The following is a 17465-nucleotide window of genomic DNA, read 5'->3' as shown; positions in this document are numbered from 1 at the left end:
TCGGTCCGCGGTGTCAAAGATTAACTCGAATCGTTCGAATGACTACATGCAGAATTAATGAGCTCGTGCTTATAATTAATTAGGAACGGGTGAGCGAAATGGTCATTAAGCGTGAGTGGGACTCACGTTTAATTTCCCGATAATTTGTGACGACGCGAACGATATTTACGATGATATATACATTTATATCGCAGTGCGTTAATTTTTTCTTTTTTTTTTTTTTTTCGTGTAGCCGATGAATGGACGAACAGAGAGAGAGACAAAAACGCACAATATGCTCCTATTGCGCGCGCTGATTCATGATGCATACGTATACACACGCATACACACACGGTAAACTACAGAGAGTGCGACTATATAAATAAATATGAGCATATTGGTTTGCACGCACATGCACAATCTGCATGAAAAACGGGATCCTGCATTCAATGCGAATCAAGAAAAAAAAATCGGTATCACATTATTAATACTATTCTCTTCGTTGCACATACAATTCGCGTAATATTTGTTGAATTTTACAAAAAATTACGCACCCTACGACGAAACGCAATCGTATTATAAAAAATGTACTATTATATCCTTTGAAATTCTCCTCAATATTTACATATCTGCTTTTATAATATACACTTATTAATACACAGCACCGCGCATTTAACTTAAATAAGACTTACATCCAAATCACGGAAGAATCGAGTTCATCGCACTTCACTCTTACGAATTTCCACTCACTGAATTGCATAACGTAACTTAAGTAAGTACAAGAGACATGCATTCGCGCGCGCGTTAAACAGTTCTCGAGAGCGTAAACGTGCATGCCACTTGAATCGATGGACGATCGTGGTCTGTTCGCGATATGTATGTGTGTCTGTGGGTGTGTGTACACAGGCAAGAGAAAGAAGTGTGTGAGAGAAAGAGAGAGAGAGAGAGAGAGAGAGAGAAGAGATTAATGCAAGGAGTGCGGAGACGTGCAGGGGGAGATATTGTCATTGGATATCAGATGCGGGAGTTAAAGGCCAGGTGAATCTCGGCGCGTCGGGGATGACGTTACAGAGAGATGACATTACCACTATAGATCGTGGAAATCGGAGTCGATGCGCGCTGAGATGTGTGCGCGCGTCCGTAGAACGTTCGACGTTGGAATGGCACGTCGGGTATCGATGGATCGATGCCTTATATCAGCGGCGCGATATGAGACGCAAGTCAAGTGCGCAAGTCGCCCGTCGCGTCGGTGCGATAATTTTGCGCGTGCCAATTTCAGCGGATCCTCTCGGGACTGAGATTCATCGGTGGATCGATACGCGTACGCTTATCGCATGTCTCACGGGAGCTACTTGTTACGAGAGGCGCTACTTCTACGAAACAGCAATTGTCTCAATGTACGCAAAAATAAACAGGAGATGATGATATCAGTGACGTGCGAGTTGCTTGTACTATCATTGTACGACATGTCGATTCTCTCGACAAGGTTAAACTTTGTTGGAGAAATTAAAGTTTGCAAGAGAAGTTTGAAGAGTATTTTCTGATATCTTTTACGCGATGAAAAAGGAGACTTTAAGTTGCGAGAAGAGATGAAAAGACGCGATTGGAATTACGAAATGTTGCACAATGTATGCAACATGAAATGTCTTGACGGATTAAGATTGGATTAAGATCACTAGGTGGGCATAGAAAATATGCAAGCGATTACACTAGCGATGCAAACAAATAAGTGACTGAAAAGAAGCGTTAAATCAAATACAGCGAGCAATTAGAAAACTTGGAATCGTTTTTGTCTTTAAACTTAATCTTCATTTGCCTCAATATACGCGTTCCGACAAGTTGCGTTTTATCAAGCTTTTGATAAGCATTTTCAATCAATATCCGAACAAAATTATTCTTCAATAGATGTTCAAAGATAGTACGATTACATATGAAATCATAATGATGAAATCTCTGATTAAATTGTTATTACGCGTTTCTTATCCATCATTTTTCCGAAATTTTTTTTATTTTCATTTTATTATCAATTATAGTCGACAGATTGTACAGATTGTCTTATCTAACGCGATTATAACGATGGTAATTAATTAATAAATAAATAACCAGCACAGCTCAGACTGTACAATTTTCATCATGCAGAAACGGTCAGGCGATATCTCGCTAAATCTATTAATCGCAATTGTCTATTTAACAACCTTCAGTATTCTCGAACCTATCAGAGTTGACGATCAGAGTCAATGTCGCAAGGTGCTTCTCGTTGCTCTCGGTGATTAAGATTAACGATCCGCGAGTTTAGAGTCATAAAAAACGCTTCGACAAGAGCAACCATATTCCTTTCTCTCTCGCGCTCTCTCCTATCTCTTCCGCAACCCCGTCCTTGTCTGTCGTTTTATTTCGGCGGAAAGAGCATCGCGCAACGCAACACCATCGGTTATCGTCCGACGGCCGAGATTTAAAACCAGTAGCACCGTAGGACCGGGCTGTATATTTTTAGAACGACCGCCGCAATCGCGTGGGCGAACGCTGATCATCGGTCCGAGAGTCCGTACTTTGTTTCTCGAGCGCGCACCTTGATCACAATGATCCCGTCGGATCAATCGGCGTATTCCGCTCGACTACAATTTGGCAGGGTAGGATAAAAAAATGTGTCTAGCAAAGAGAAAAGAGAGAGAGAGAGAGAGAGAGAGAGAGAGAGAGATAAATTCCGCGCATTTCAAGGCCTCGCGATACCCCATGCAACGTTTCATTTTGGAGTAAGAGCTCCCTGTGATAATAAATTATAACGTGCGTGTAAGAGTCATCGTCGCGTCTGTTCGTAACTCTAAGCAAAGTACATTATATCTTCATCCGGCCGACGGTAGAATCTCCACGCCGACAAGAGGGTTTTCATTTCATATACCGTTAAAGTAAACATACTCATCAACTATAACTGCGATGATTGAAAGCTATTGGTTTAATAATACATATACATATATAGCCATTGAGAAAATTATTAGGCATCCTTAAATTTGCCGTATTTCTTATTCTGTTAATAGTATATAAATACTAAAAAGATTTAAAAAACTATCGATAGCACTTACGCGCAAAGATTCCGATAAAGGCGTAAATTTTTAAAAGTCTGATTGTAATTCTAGTTATCACCAAATTATGTAAATGAAATTTATACATATTTCACGTTTATGTATGAAAAGCATGTTTATGCATGCATATCTGCGTCACGTATCGTAAACAACCTGTACAACGTCGTTAAACTGAATCTATGCGAGATAACATGCGTTTAGAGAATGATTCATAAACTCAAACACTGACATATAATGTATACACACATACATATATATATATATATATATATTTATTTATTTACTTATTATATCTGTTCAATCAGTATGGAAAGATTGTGAAGAAGAAAGGAAGTTTAAGGTCTCCTGCGATTAACGAAGCGCCTTAATTATCGAGGCAATTACCGCGGCGGGGAAGAGTGTTATCGCTCGTCGCGCGACACGCGTCCACATGTTCGAACGGGTTTCATGTCTCTTCGCAGTATTACGGACACGCTGTTGCCATCGCTTACAAGGTTAACGGCGAGAGTAAGCGTTATTAAACGCTCCCTGTAATGAGTGACCGACAAGAACGGAGCTGTTTGCCGCAATTATACACATACAAAAAAAAAATTACTATTTTATTGTTTTATCTTTTTTTTTTTTTTATACGGTAGAAACAAATAAACTTACTTTATAAATAAAATAAATAATGCATTAAAATTGTCTGTTTCTTTCTTCTCTCTTCCCCTCTCCATCTCTTATCTTTTTTACATATTTTGTTCAAGTGAGACTAGTGTGGGAAACGACAGAAAAAAAACGCGTGCTACAAGAATTCACGTCCGAAAGATGACTCAACTTATCAGGTTGATGTTACGAATTGCATGTCTTATCATTTTTATCAAGTCATTGGTGCGTTCACCCTTCGAGCAGTTCATCGAACCAGATTTCGCGCACTCGTTTTCTGTAAATATTAGATGTTTAAACGGTCACGAATATATCAGTAATATGTATCTCGCGGATATATGTCGTGGATATTTCACCGTGACCTCGTTTTATCCACGTGGCTGCTGATAACGGACAAGAAAAAAGAAAAAAAATAGGAAGCTGAAAACAATAGAGCCGGAAAATCGTGGGCACGCATCTCTTTCATAGTCATTCTTGAACATCCGTTTGCGTTTTAAATACAATATTATTTAAGAATGATTATATTCAAATAAAAATATATAGGAGATTAACTTATCGGATATCAAAACTAAAATAAAGATTAAAAAATAGGTAAATTTGAGGCCTTTCAACCAAATGTATTTATAGAGCACAAGATAAATGCTACGCTGTCTGTTATCATTGGTAACCTAACCATTTCGAGAGACATATAAATAAATAGAAACAAGAACGATTGCGATAAACGATGTAAGTAGGTAAACTTAAAACAATTCAATGTATAATTTTCGCAAGTACAAGCGCGGGTATATGTGTATTTACGTACGGATTCATCGTGCAGCTGCAAAAGTACGACTAATATCTGCAATTTTGCAATTTTAAGCCTACGTCGTCTACGTGCTAACTGCCCTGAGTGAAAGAACTTGGTTCCGAGAACGTTCCATAACGTTAGTCACGAAACCCTCGAGATACATTGATGCGCTTATTACGGTGATTTCCACGATAAGTTAATCCCAGTGTCAAGGAAGGAAGTCGCGGCGAATTAGTTTCTCGAGAAATAATCAAGGTGTACGAAAAAGATAATATTATTCTTACGTTCGTTGTGCTGCGACGTTCAATTATCACGTCTTTTAAAGTCGACAGACAGTGAAAAGAAACGTTTCTACCTTTGAAGGGAATGGAAGCACGCGTCAATATCATTCGGTTTAGTCACGAATAGTGAAAGTCTCAGTCAATATTGGCGAAGAAAGCAGTGAAAAGTAGTACAATAAATGATCTCGTAAATAAGAGATCGATAAAATTGAAATAGAAAATTTGCTTTGCGTTATTTGAATAAGTCTTTTCTATTATATGCGTATCAACGGATGATATGATAATCGGACACGAATGATGGATCGTAAGGCCGGAACTTCGCGAGGGTGTTTGCGGATGTGGTAACGAAATCGTCGCTCTTTAGCCGCAAGGTTTCTTGTCTGCCGCGTTCTTGCGGTTTTTTAAGAGACGGCGGAGCCGTGAACCGTCACGATAAATATCGAACGTAGTTATGATCGCGGACGAGGTCTCTGCGCAAAATCCGTTTTTATCGCGGTTCGATCGCCCGGCTATGTTTTTATACACACGACGGGACGAGTTTAATAAACGTTTCGAGGCAATTTTGGTTTTTCTGCTGATGCTGATGCTGTTTCAATTTTACGCACGACGGCTGAACTTGATTTACGTGTCTTACAACCTGTTATTGACAAATACGTTCGTAACGTTAAACGCTGCGACAATAAAGAACGATGCGCGGTCGATTCGATAAAATACGAGTTGCTAAAATATTTGCGGGAGATGAGCAAAAATGTCGGATTGCACACAAAACTCAAACGCTCAAATGGACAGTAATTGACTCAATACTTGCAGAAGTGCACGGATAAGCATGTAACGCGCAGGTACCTACGTACGTTGCACTTGAGGATAAGTATTTACCGCCAGCCATCATCAAGATGTAATAAAGACGATTGCAATTTAGACGCGACACAAGACACCATATCATTATTACCTAATTATAACGTGATATAACACAGGTACAATATTATAACACCAGTCTTCTTGCATTACCGATATACAACATTAGTAGTACACGAAAATATTAATAAATTTACGTCGCGTCACTGGCAAAGATTTTTTTTTATTCTTTTCTTTCGCAATAATGTGAAATACATTATTATATGACACTTCTCGAGGGAACTTCGCTTAAAGAAATTTTCTGACATATACACATAATATTCTGATCTTACTCGCTTTTTTGTCCTCTGACGTAGTGACCGCGATAAGGCAATGACTTGGAAGTTTTGCTGCGAAGAACGTTTTACTACGATTGAAAACGACGTTGTTCTGAAACACAAAATTAGGACACACATGATAAAGTATTTTCGGAATATCGGGTCGTAATTTTGACAAAAGGATCATGTAATTCCCATATGTACACTGAAAAAATAATATTCTCATTTTAAGAATATAGCACTTATTTTATATAGAATATCTTCCTATAAAATAAGCGTCAAGAGGATTTTCTTAACTAAAGACAGAAATCCTCTAAAAAAATAGAAAATTAGATATTCTTAATATGTAAGAATATACACACTTCTAGTCTAGGCTTTCGTGACCATTAGAATTGTCTAAACTGGGGACTTCCGAATGGATGCCGCGTGATTAAACAGCGTAATGCACGCAATGATATTTCGCAAACGTTGCAGTTTGTATCTTCAGAGCTAAAAGCCCCGATACTGAGCTCTCTTGAGTTGGGGTTCTTATATCTTGCGAGAGGTTTTCTATCTACGGGAAAAATTACCGTAATGCCCTCTAGTGGTGTGAGCGCAAATAGGGTTTGTATGATACAATTTAAGAATATTTTCTTTATTTCATATACTATTCTTAACAAAAGATCATTAGAGGGGAATATTCTGAATTTTTTAGAATATTTTATTGGAGGAAAGCTTTAGAAGGAATTCTTCTAAAATAGAGAATACAATTTTTTCGGTGTATATGTATACATATATTTGCTTTTCACGTTATTATTCCATCATATATACGACGAAGTAATGAAACAATTTTTTCTAATTGGTCTCTCATTATAATGAGGTTCACAATTCTTAGAAATAGTATTGCAAACGATATGTGCTATCATAAACCGGATCAAGCTGTGGTTTTATGCACGTGTTAACTTTTATATGTGTATCATACTTTTATATGTATATTAACTTTTACGTCGTATGCATTTTTCTTTCTTTTTTATACAATTTTACTTATTCCGAAGAAAAAAAGAATAAACTACATTTTTTCTCTTGTAATTTTTTCTTTGCTTCTTTTGCATTTCTTTACTTGTATCTTTTCTCGTATCTACTCTTCTCTCTCTCTCTCTCTCTCTCTCTCTCTCTCTCTCTCTTTCTGTTTGTGTTGCTTACTCTCACGCACGCACTTCTTTACTCATTCTCTGTTTCTACTTTTACACTCTCTCTGTTTTATACAAAATAACAGTGTTCAACGTGTCATTGATTAAATTAAAATAATATTTCGTCGCGCTTCGCTTTTATCGATTTCCGATGAATTCAGGATTAAATTCAGATCTGAGATTGAGCTACTTACCAATACAATTAGTAGATATTACGTAAATACAATGAATAAATATCCTGCCAGTTGTCACCAAGTTTTTCTCTAACTACTACTTGTAAGTACAGATAGATACTGTACTAATGAGATCTATTTGTAAAATAACATCCAACTTCTTCAGAGATGTTTTTCAGACAGTTCTTTTGAAAAAGACGAAGAAGGGGAAAATGGAAGGCGAATGGTTAGGTCTGACAAAGGGCGTGACAAAGTGACTTGCCCTTTTCCTGCTATTGGCAGATAAACAGTGAATCATTCAGCCTAAATTCTTTTATTTAATTTTGTGAGATTCTTTTCCTACTTCTTTGTTTGATTCTTTTTTTTTGTGCCACACTATGTAATGTCGAAATGAGTTATGTGGTAAGTGACCATGAGAATAAAGAAATGTTATGCTCTTTTTTGGTCTAATCTGCATTTTCTAAATTTAATCCTGAATTCGCTATTTTTTTCGTCAAAGTTTTTTTATCTCGCAAGCACATTAATACCAGAAAAAAAAATGAAAAGATAGAAGAATCTTATGTTAATCATATTGCGCTTTGAGTTTAAGACAAACAAATATAAAATACATTCTTTTAATTTTATTTGCTTAATCTTGGTGCATCGAAATGATCATCCGATTTTGATCATTCGGTAATTTTAGAATATTTCCAATGATAAGAGTATGCGAATTGAAGATTTGATAAGATAACGTGAATCTTCGCTTTAATACGTTTTATTTTTATATATTTCACATAACAAATCGCAACACATAAGAAATATAATGTGAGACACATCACCCATGATGCACCTGTAAAATCAATGTATGAATCGATTCTGCGCTATTAATATATTTGAATTATCAATTTGATTGATTTCTCAGTCCTCGATCCGAGTACTATAGGGGAAAATAACAGTTATGTATAAGAAAAAGGTTATTGTAATTGATGTTGTTTGTATACAAGTTATCTATTGACTCATCAAAGATGAAAGATATGTCATGGCGGACTATTTAGCAAATCGAAGCAGTTACTCAGTGGGATGAATCATAAGAGATGCGCCTTTTTCAAAAGAACAGGTTTGGTTCGACCTAGCAACCGGTCGAGATGGGGAAGGGATGCTTTTCGCGTTGACCACTGAAAGTTTAAACCAATCGAATACAAACACGTCAGAAGGAAGCATGATTCATTCTATAAAAAGAAACAAATTAACGAAGACGCCATTGGCCGCGCGCTTATCGCACACTTGTCTGTGCATCACGTAATCTCATTATGCATACGCTAGGTTAAACTTATCACATAATTAAGAACAAGACGATAGGGTAATAAAGTACCTTTGCGCAACACTAAAAAAAAAATAAATTTTTATATTATAAATTTCATTTGATTGCTTATTATTCGCTCAGAAATGCTGTTTTTGGAATTTTTATTTTCATATTTTCTAGATGTTTTCTACATGTTAAAGAACAAACAAAAAACTTACTTATTAAGGTTTAAAAGTCAATTCCTTCTATGAATAAAGTAAGGACCTAATGTAAAATTTCCTCAAAAGGAAATTTTTATAATTTAATAATTTTTTTTTTTACTGGAAATATGTGCAATGAAGATTTAAATGATATGTAAATGTGCAAACAAAAAATCCATTGGCGATGATTTTAATCTAGAATTTCAAAATAATTAAATTTGTTATACTTTCTTTATACATTTAGAATCTAAAAAGAAAAGTTTTTAGAAGATTTTAATAAAAAAGAAGTGTGAATTAAAAATAAAGGAATATACAAGTATTTGTTGCAACCAGGCTGAAAATCAGTTTAAAAATTTCTCTGCAGAAAATATATATATCAATGTAAAAAAGTAGGAATATTTGTTATAATAGGTTAATAGTAATATTTGATATAATAATCTTTTGTTTGCTTAGCATAGCGTCTGAGCATTATTTGAGCGTCTTAGGATTATAAGACGAAAAAGTCTTAATTTGAATTGAGAAAAGATATGAAACTTAATTTGAGTTCAAAAGATAAAAAATTCTTTCTGTATATTTACAAAAGTGCTTTGTAAAGAAAATAATTTGAATTATCAAAACACTTATGTAAAATCATATTTTTTAATCTTTACATCTCTTTTTGTGGAAACCACTTTGATCCTAACTAAATATTTTTTTAAAATTTGTTCAGAAAATATAATTTGAACGGGCAATTAAAAAAATAATAATTTTATCTAAACATAAAATTTTTGATTCTAGAAAATCGATACTTAAAAATGATAGAAATTATATACATACATTATACATATAAAATACATGTATTCAGTTGCGTTTCCAAGGTTTTTATCAACTTTGATCAACTTTTTTTTATGTTAATGCTAATGAGTATGGCAATTAAGTCACATTTTCATTTTACATGCGTAACATAAACAACATATCTATTCTGACGAACATCTGAAGTGTCAAAAAGGTTTGTAATGCTCGTAGATTACAAATAAGTGAACAAAAGTGAATATTTTGAAATAGAACGGAAGAATTTATTTGTAACCTTGGTATTGTAATGATTAAAAATAAACTTTTAATTTTTTGTTATATTTGTACTCGGAATTTTAAACGAGTTTTTTAAAATTGTTTTTTTTTAATTAGATTCTAATTAGATTCAGAAATTTTTTTATATGTATTCACTGGAAAAAATAATAAAGTATCTGAATGATTCTGAATTTTTGTACTAAATGTGTAAATGTATTCACTTTTTTATTAAAACAGTTTGCTAGTTGTAATTTGCTTTATTTTTTTACTTCATTTTTCGTTTCCTTTTTTGCCATTTTAAATTAAATGCTAAACTATCAACGTCCGTTCGTAGAAATTTCATATGCGATGCTTCTGACAAGAATTATTTTTCTGAGAAATTACGGATCTACGGCACATTTTAACTTGCACGCGGCGTAATTAAGAGATGTTCGTCGACCGGAAGTCGCCCACCGCATAATTCGGTAATAAGGCGCTTCTAATCGCGGCCGGAAATCTGCCGACTTGCATTTTCGTGATCTCGTTAATTTCGCACGGAACGACGAGACGCGACCGACGTCGGTTTCGGGAGGAAACGCGCCAGGAAGGCGATTTTTCATGCAGGATGCGAGGTTGCACAGGGCGGCCGATATTTTGCCCGATAACGCACGAACAACGACCGGTTTCGGAGCGGATTATAAATGCTGCTCGATATATTTTACGTGCCGTGAGAGATGAGACAGAGAGATCCGCTCGATCTCTTCCCAGAGACTGGAAAATAAAGAGAAAACTAAAGGAGCGACGGTACGTGACATTGTGCTTAAACGCAAACTACAAAACTTTATCGCATATTATAGTCGATCTAAAAATGCATACGATTTATTATATACACGTAATGCTATCTTGAAACACAAGAGCACAAAAGTTACTATAGACTCGGACATACTCGTAAATATACGAAAAAATGCGTTTTATAATTTTATAATAGCTTTCTTGCGGAATGTATCAAGATTACATGTAATATTTATGAAAATTTATTTTTTACTACATTCTTACACCCGTTTTTTTTGTTCAAAAAGAGAATATTTTTCACTTCAAATAAAAACATACAAAATTTTTATAGTAACTATTCTAATATTATGATCATTTCGCGTGAATTTGAACGCGTGTCTTTTAACTGTGAAAGTACATTGCAAATGTTCTTTCTATTTTATCGGAATAAAATTTCATCTTAACGATATTTCGTATTAAATTAGAAACAAAACACTTTAAACGTGCGAAAATGCAGAGTTTGCGATAAGAGCATTTCATTATTGGATGTAGCAGAAAAATGATGTGCAAAAATTGATATATGCGATCAAAGAAATTCGATGCAGAAAAACAACGTAAAAGATCAAAAGATTTTCTTTACTGCATTTTGGATACCTGCTGCACCTACACAACAGGAACCGATAGATCTACTGTGAAACTACTGGGACATTTTCCCCACCACACAATCACACAACTGTTTATACAAACTCAGATTTTCTTTAAAGATGTATAAAACGCATCGATTCAAAATATCCAATTAAATATCAAGTATATATCTCACGATAAAATTTCGGCTTAACAATATTTCGTATTAAATTAGAAACAAAGCACTCCAAACATGCGAAAATGCAGAGTTTCGCGATAATAAGAGCATTTTATTATTAAATGTAGCAGAAATGATGTCCAAATATTGCTATATACGATGAAAAAAATTCGATGAAGGAAAATAGCATAAAAAAATCGAAAGATTTTTTTGCTTTATTTACTTCCAAACTGCGTTTCGGACACCTGCTGCGTCTGCAAAATAGGAGCCAACAGGTCTACGAATAATATGAAACTACTGGGATATTTCCCTTTTCACCACACAATCACATAAACTATTCACACACACACATCTCAGATTTTTTTTAAAGATACGTAAAAAATAGAATTAAACGGTCTAAAAGAAATGTGACAGCGCGTTCACGATTGCCATTTAAATCTTTGAATGAAAGAGAACGTTATTAAAGATTCTGAATTTATTCTCTCTTTTTCTCTCTCTCTCTCTTAACGCATATAATCTTATAGTTTTTATTTGTGATAGATTTATGACACGCAGTATGTCAAAAGTTTGTACTGAAAATGTATATTTTGATTATATGCATTAAAAAGTTTGTAATATAATTTTATTACTCTCTATGTAAATTTATCTTATTTTAAAAAAATAATTTGCGTTTGAAACCTTCTAAAAAGTAAACAAGAGTTGTTTACTTTTGAAATACATTTACTTACTGACCTATTGTCTCGAAATCTTAAACGTTGAAAATCTTTTTTTTAGCCGTGAAGTTATTTTACTTTTCCAGAAAGGAAGACTTTTTCTAAGAAAATCGTTTTAAGAAAAAAAACTAGTTTTTCAAACATTGATTTTAGTTTAAATCATATCTTATTGTCAGTCTCTTTCTCTCGAATTTAAGGAAGACATTGAAAAACCAGGCCCTAAATGACAATGTGTCTTGGGATACTTATCGACAGACTGTGTAGTTTCAGATTTGTTTTGAAGAATGGTCAAAGTAAATTTGTTTAGATGAGTCTTCTTTGTTTTCTTTATCTCAAACTTAATCTGAAAAAAATTTTTTCCAAAAAAAGTTAACTTGTTATTATGTTCATAACCACAGGTGTTCTACGTAATACTATAGTAGGTAGTTGACACTTAACAAAAGATTTACAAGACGCATCTTGAGAGGATTTCTTCGCATGCAAGATGTCACATCTGGCACCACTCTCCTGTCCTCATTCTTCTTTTCTCTGCTGTCTCTCTCTTTTTCTCCTTTTTTGCCGTTTCTCTTCGCCATTTTCGTTGGGATTTCTAAAAAGATTCGCAGCGCGTCACGTAATAAACGAGAGAAGAAGGGAGGGGAGAGGGGAAGCTAAAGACCCGAAAACTGGTCCCGCTCGTCGACAAGGTCCCTATCTTTATGGCATCTCCTTGTGAGAAGGACAAAAAAGGTTCTCCCTTCTCGTTTCTTCTCATGAGAAGTGCGTAGTTCCTGGAATCGGGTGAGGTTTTCTGAGACTTTCAAGACTCATACGGTGAATCCTGCGATATATCGATGAGGTTCTACTGCGCATCGAAAAAATTCCGCTCGGTTGGTCCAAGTTCGCTGGTAAACGTAAGATGCACTAAATCGACAGGTGATGTTTCCGCGTGGAAAAGTATTTTTGGAAAAGGTGATATTGGCAGTAATGCCAAATCTATTGTGTTTTACCTGCTTGAAGGAACGTTTTGAACGTTTTGAACAGGTGTATGTATGTGTGTGTGTGTGTGTGTGTGTGTGTGTGTGTGTGTGTGTGTGTGTGTGCTACCGTCTGTAGTCGGTAAATGCAAAGTACAATTTGAGTATAATGTGCACTAAATATTAAGATTAAGTCGATAATATTATTTGTAGCATAAATGTTTCATTATAAAAACAATGTAAAAGTTAAACAAAGCCTTTCTTTTTTTTTCTTTTCTCTATTTTTTTTTCTCTAAATTTTGTTTACTTTGATCTAATTGACTATAATGAATAAAAAATATAAAATTATAAAATACCTATATATAAAATAACATTGAATTACGCTTTGACGAAAAAGTCATTATTCTTTATCGGTTCGCATGATACGCATCCAAGTTTTAAAATGCGGATAGTCGAACATTAAAAGAACAAAGGAATACAGAACGATCGTTTACTGGAACGAAATTACATTAGCATTAAACGCGTTATTCGAGCCACGTAATTATAGGGTATAGCGAGCAGCAGATATACATATACAGTATCGGAATAATATCGATAGATCTGATGGAATGGAAACGATACAGTATAGAGAAACATGCTGGCACACAACTGGTTTTTTTATCGGCCATAAAATCCTTTTGGTCTATAAGAAAGTCTCGGGGGAATTCAATATAAAGACAGAAGGAAGAGAATCGTTTAAAGCTTACCATGCAGGTGGATTAAAATCATCATAAATGCTCAGATCCAATGCGAGAGATAAATCAGTACGAAGAACTAGAAATTATACCGTTAGATCGCGTCTCAACCTTCTAAATGATTCACAAAAAAAAAGAAAAAAATTATAAAGGGCTTGGACAGCAACCTTGGATTGTGGTGCGGTACGCGAGCAAAAGAACGGCAAAACGCGTGCGTTTTCTGTGGATCGTCATGAAGATAGAATTAGGGCACAAGCTAGAACGGTGGTTAGCGTGGGAGAGAGAGGCCCTAATCACAGTAATTTTGTTATGGGAGCCACGAATGGGGATGCTCCGGTGCCTTCTACACGATGCATTTTAATAAACGCGAGACAGCAATGCTTAGCCAGCGGAAGAAAGAGAAACTGATAGACAGACCACGAGTGGGAGGATAAATGCGGCGCGGGGGAGCAAGTAGAGGGGAGGCGGAGAGAGGAGCCCCATGGTGTTGCCGTATGGGAAATCGCCGGCGGCGATGGTCAACGCGCGCATAATCGGTGGGCGTTACGCGAGATTATTACGGGAAGCCAAAAAGTAACGATGAATTATTCTAACAATAAGTTTGAGCTGTGCAACCGCAATATGCGGAAAGTCTCCTTTTCGCAACCGAACTAATAGAGACCGGCAATAAAAGACGTTCCTTGACCTCGGGATGCACGGTGGACCAGACCGGGCACACAAACTCGCTTTCGCGATTCCGAGGAACCTTCTACCGGTTTTCTGCCGGTCCCGAGGGTCTGAAGAGAACCTTTTCGGAAATTATGGGTTAGTGAGACTACACCGATCCTCGCTTTCACCCCACTATCTTTCTCTTTCTCCATCTCTCTTGTCCACTCATTGACTCACTCATCTCTCAACGCGATCCGGTATATCTTATGACGTCTGACCTGCGTGCGTCTACCTGTGTTCGACTTCTTTCCTTCGATGTCTTTTCAAAGCTGAACAATTTTTATGAATCTTTTGATTAATCGCTTCCTCAATTTAAAAAAATTGACTCTTTTAAATCTTAATCTAAAGTAAAATTTAAAATCTAAATTTAAAATTATTTTTTTCATCATCCGATATGGCACCATCTGTAATGTCGTATTTTTATGTGTTTACTTGTCGTTCAATTCTTTATATTCAACTTGTTTTTTTCAATGTCTCTTTTCTAAAATTCAAAAAGTTTCAAATTTTTTTAGTAATAATACATTAATAATAATTTATTATACATTAAAGTAAGTAAGATTAGATAAGATTAATGGTTACTTGTATTATATATAAAGAAGGAGAGAATTTGCGATTTAAACAAAAAGATCTGAATATTGTGCAGCGAAAGGTTGTATACGCATTCATCATTTTTTACGATTGCAGTGGCAGTTCACGGAAGTTGTCCACCGAATCCGCAAGGAGGAAGTCGTTCTCAATCGAAAATTATGGCTGAGTGATGTCATGTCGATCGTCCTTTTCTTCCTTTTCACTCCGCCTCATTATCTCTTCATGCTTGCGCATTCTCGCAACGAGTCAATGACACGACGATTTATAAATTTATACTTTTGAACTTTTTTTAACGTCATCCATTTATGTTACCGTACTTCTTGTCACGAAGACGGGCGTAACTTCACGCTCGCTACCCGAAAAAAGTATCGTTGTCGGTAGATATAATGACATTTATTAAAAGTTGCAAGAGCCTTACGTGAAGATATAAAAGAAAATTTTTATCATTAAATATATTTTTAAACTTTCTTTGTCGTATTTTTAAACTTAGATTAAAACAGATTCCGCTTCGACGAATTCAAGTTTTTCGAAGCACGTTTAAACATGTTACGGCTCTTTTGCCGCACGAGCTTTACTACCGACTCGGAAAAACATATTTTGGCCGAAGGGAAATAAAGAAGAGTTGGTAGAATCCTCTCGTTAATCCAAACTGGGACTCGGCTGGGCGAAATCCTCTTTAGATGAAAGTATTAGTCGAGAGGAAACAAGCGGGGCTCGCCAATTTTTACTTTTTTTCTCTCTCGGACACGATGATGAATAATTAGAGAGATGCTCGGATTTTTTCGCCCCCGTGGGATCCGCAAATACGTACACGTGGCCTTGCACCGTTTGCCTGCAGGGTTATGTGCACTCGTTATCTCGCTGTTTCAGTGACCCGTTCGACCAAAAAAAAAAAAAAAAAAAAAAAACACATTCACCGTGAGGAAAATTCAAGTCTTCGGTTGCAGACATTGACGGACGAAAATCTTATCGTGAACAAACAAGGTTCTCGAGACAGATCTTACCGCTGTCACGATAAAGTAGAGTTGCGATAAAAAGAATTGTATCGACGTATTGTTTACGAGTTTGTTGAACTGACCCGACTATTTCCTAAAAGGAAAAAAAGCGTGGAACAGAGTTTGTAGATCTTTATTTCGCCCATTAAATCTCACGCGTGAAATATTACGAGATTTACAACTGTATCGTGATTCAACTGTGATCAATGTATGTTGTTGCCTACAGTGTATAAATCCCGTGTTTGGATTTATCAGATTTCATATCTAAAAATACCACATGACTCATATCGATGCTCGTATTTCGCAATCGTAATGTCATTTCTCAATTTGACATAATTCAATCGCTCAATAAATATCCGACTTTTCTTTTATTCTCTAGTTCAAGTTTGCTCTCATTATAAATAAATTTAAATTTCTAATATAATAAAATGTACTAGATTTTCTCAAATCAAATCAATATGGTAAGAATTCCGTGTTTATAGATAACGCTAATCTGATCGCGCGATGCAGCTATTATCTTATCGTGCTGCCAGCTATGCATTCCCATGGTCACACGCAACAGTTATAATTTTATTCGAGCGCGAATCATTGGTGAAATTGTGTCACCTGCTTTTGCATACATCCGTGTGAGTTATGCGTCACGTTTAGGAACCATCGTCCGCTCGTAGAGGGCAATGCTTGATTGTGCAATTCTCCCCTTCCTCTTCGCTCTCCCTCTTTCCGTCTCTTTATTCTCGACGCTCGAGAGTGTGCCTTCGCTAAACGAATCAGCGACTACTGGTCTTCAAAAGAGGATGTGGTAAGAAATGGTTAGAAGCGGGAAAGAAAAAGTGAGCAGTTTGATGAACGAAGAAAGAGGAAAATGATGTAAGACAGAGAAAGAAAGGAAAGCTTTTCCATGTTTATAATGCGCATATTATTTATGTAGAGAAAATAATTATCTATATAATATCTATATAACCTTCTTGATAAATTTTTGCCTCCATAATACATAATAATAAAAAAAAATATTCTTAATCTTTGATGTCTATAATATAAAAAAAAAGTTAATTATTTTTTATCTTTATAGCAAATTAACAAATATAAGTAAAAAAATGACAAATTAAAAAAAATAATATAAAGAGATAAAGGAAAAACAGAAAGTAGGAAAAATAGATACCTAAGCAATTAACTGACAATTCTTAACTTATACACATGCACGTTCTTTTATGCTTGCCAAACACGATGCTATTAACGTATGTTTTTGCTGCTCAGATCGTGGTAGCGGACCGAAATTCGCGGAATGGTACTTTCAGTTAGTTTACTACTTACTCTAGTGCAGTCTAGCTGACGCAAAAAATTATTCTCGACATTCACGCGAGCATACCGCCTTCGGCTTTCCGCGGTCTTTCTATCTTTCTCTCA

At 35.5% G+C, this 17465-nt stretch overlaps 1 protein-coding gene across 15 annotated transcripts in view; it reads right to left on the bottom strand.

Annotated features, from left to right (window-relative positions):
- Nucleotides 1-17465, bottom strand: part of LOC140669840 (uncharacterized) — a 70331-nt gene that overhangs the window by 32668 nt on the left and 20198 nt on the right. For 11 of the 15 annotated variants that reach the window (XM_072900024.1, XM_072900026.1, XM_072900020.1 and 8 more), the window contains exon 4: nucleotides 5960-6056. The exons of 2 other annotated variants lie outside the window; for them this stretch is intronic. The gene's annotated coding sequence lies outside the window, so the exon portion shown is untranslated. Of the gene's footprint in view, nucleotides 1-1064; nucleotides 1157-5959; nucleotides 6057-7307; nucleotides 7434-17465 lie in introns of those variants that run through there. 2 more of the 15 variants (XM_072900032.1, XM_072900034.1) reach the window with 2 other exon arrangements.

This window comes from Anoplolepis gracilipes, chromosome 9 (genome assembly GCF_047496725.1).
Source record: "Anoplolepis gracilipes chromosome 9, ASM4749672v1, whole genome shotgun sequence".
NCBI classification, from domain to species: Eukaryota; Metazoa; Arthropoda; class Insecta; order Hymenoptera; family Formicidae; genus Anoplolepis; species Anoplolepis gracilipes.
Note: the sequence above shows the minus strand (reverse complement) of the source record. Positions and strands in the feature narration are given on the sequence as shown.